Source organism: Pinus tabuliformis, chromosome 5_2 (assembly GCF_031772625.1).
Source record: "Pinus tabuliformis cultivar Carrire ecotype Pingquan chromosome 5_2, CPIR1, whole genome shotgun sequence".
Classification (NCBI taxonomy): Eukaryota; Viridiplantae; Streptophyta; class Pinopsida; order Pinales; family Pinaceae; genus Pinus; species Pinus tabuliformis.
In genome coordinates, this window is record NC_142306.1 from 724,585,415 (window position 1) to 724,587,866 (window position 2,452).

The 2,452-nt window shown below is 50.2% G+C and overlaps 1 pseudogene; it reads right to left on the reverse strand.

Annotated features, from left to right (window-relative positions):
- Positions 1 to 257: 257 nt before the first annotated feature.
- Positions 258 to 2,249, reverse strand: LOC149161248 (L-type lectin-domain containing receptor kinase IV.1 pseudogene; annotated as a pseudogene).
- Between the last annotated feature and the right edge of the window lie 203 nt (positions 2,250 to 2,452).

Below are 2,452 nucleotides of genomic sequence, written 5' to 3' on the forward strand. Positions count from 1 at the left end.
ACACATAAGATACATTCCTTAAATTCATTTGGGAGGATTGAGAATTCTAAACTGCATGTTTACTTATTTGGTTCATTTGGACTTCTAAACTAGAATTGGACTTGTAGTTGAGAATTCTAAACTACAGAGGTCGAACCGAGCCATCCGTTGATCGGTTTCCGCTCTGAATTTCTTGAAGAAACCTGTCCTCCGGATCAGGAGTGCTAGCACAGCTATTGACGCTAAACGAATCCATATGGACGTCAGGGATAGGAGCTTCACCTTCCAGTGTTTGACACACCTGCTGTATCCTCAGCCTCAGAAAACGTATAATGGTTAGGCAACGTCCCAGCAGAACGGCCATTAATCCTAAACGAATCCATATGGACGTCAGGGAGACGAGCTTCACCTTCCAGTATTTGACACACCTGCCGTATGCCCGGCCTTAACGTCGGTTCAGTATTGGAGCACAATAATCCCACTTTCAACACCTTATCCATTTCGCTCTCCTCGTATTCATTTCCCAGCTTCGGATCTGCCGCTTCGATAAGACTCGCATGGCCGTACATCTCCCACACCCAGTCCACCAAAAACAGCCGTTCAACGCCCAAGCTTAGGTCCACGGCTTTCCTCCCGCACGCCACTTCCAACCAAAAAACACCAAAGCTGAACATATCCGAGCTCGGAGTGGCCTTTGCCGTCTTTATGAGCTCCGGCGCTATGTACCCCACCGTTCCCACCAACTGAGTTGTTCCAGGGTTCTCGCTGTGTTCATACAGCCGGGCGAGCCCGAAGTCCCCCAGCCTCCTGTTGAGCTCCGAATCCAGCAGCACGTTACTCGACTTGATGTCTCTGTGGATGACCTTCTTTTGCCAACCTTCGTGTAGATATGCCAGGCCCGCCGCAACGCCCTTCAAGATCGCGTATCGCCGAGGCCATGGCAAGATGGTCTTCGGGTTGCCGAATAGGAGTTTATCGAGGCTGCGGTTTGGCATGTAGTCGTAAACGATGAATAGCTGCTTGTGCTTCCTGCACCACCCGAGGAGAGGAACCAGGCTCCTATGCTGCAGGCGCCCCATCGTCGAGATCTCTGCGACGAAACCCTTCATTCCCTCGTTTAACTCCTTCGTTATACATTTCACCGCCACTTCCAGGCCGCTTCCCGGGAGAACGCCCCTGTAAACTCTGCCGAAACCCCCCGCGCCCAAAATGTTTTCATCCGAGAATCCGTTTGTGGCGGTGTCGAGCTCCTTGTAACTGAATCTATGTGGCCAGAACTCATGCTCCCATTCTTCTATTATTTCTCTGTTCTTGTATTTTATGAAAAACACGGCCGCAACTATCAGGAAGAAGAGAACCAGAGCGGCCACTATAACGCCGGCTATCCATCCCCGACTGGGACGCTTGGAATACATTTTATCAAACGAAGGGAGACGCGAGATATCTAGGGGGTGCGCCATGCCTTCTGTGTTAAAGCTCCACGCGAGAATGTAATGGTCCTCAGCCAAAGTCCCCGTAGCCGCTGAAAAGCCAACGAACATCTTCTCTTGCAGAACGCTCTGCAGATCGATTTTCTGAGATATAAGCGGCGTCTGCGGTCTGGGCAAGCCGGCCAACGTTATGGTAACGTTGATCTGGCTTTGCAAATGGTCGTAATCGATCCAGGCCTGTATGTTGCGTCCGCTCTTGAGGCTGATTCTATGGAACTTCTGCGTGCCATTCCAATAGCCGGCAGTCTCGGTCTGCACTGAGATGAGGCTGTTAATGTTCACCCCCACGTGGTTGTCGTTGCGGTCATCCATATCCACACTTTGGACCGTATCGAACTCCACTGCGAGCAAGTGATTGTATTGTTGCCCGTTGCTAGTAATGTTGAGCAACCCCAGATACTCGGATGACAGACCGCTGCTAACAGTTGCGCGGGGCGTGATGACGAAGGTCAATCCGTGCCCCCCTTCGACAGAGGGGTGTTGCACGATGCAGAAAACGAAGGTAGTGCTGAAGGAGGAAAGCGTGTCGTTGCGTTTCATCGACACCGGAGTTGAATACAACGCCCTGCCGAGCACCCAGCGCGTTTGATTTGTGAGGGCTAACACAGATTGAGAGGGGATAAGTGAAGCACCTGCCTCCAAAATCAAGTTGCTTCCATTGAATCCGTCGAAGACAAAATTTGTAGGCAAAACTGGTATGACAAGGAAGAAGAAGGCTATAAGAGTAAGGCTGCTCACACAGCATGTCGGAAAAACAGGAGAGACACAAACTCTCGCCATTTTGTGTGTTCTTTACATATATTATGAGCTCGCCATATTTTTATATATACACTTTGGACACAATCAACACACAACGATATCAACAACGCAGGGAGAAAGTCGACCACACAATCTCTTTTATCAGTTCCGTCAAAGCAGGGACACGCTCGCCATGTTATTCAAGCAGCCTGCGATAAGCAAAAGTCCCCCCCACGTTTTTGAAA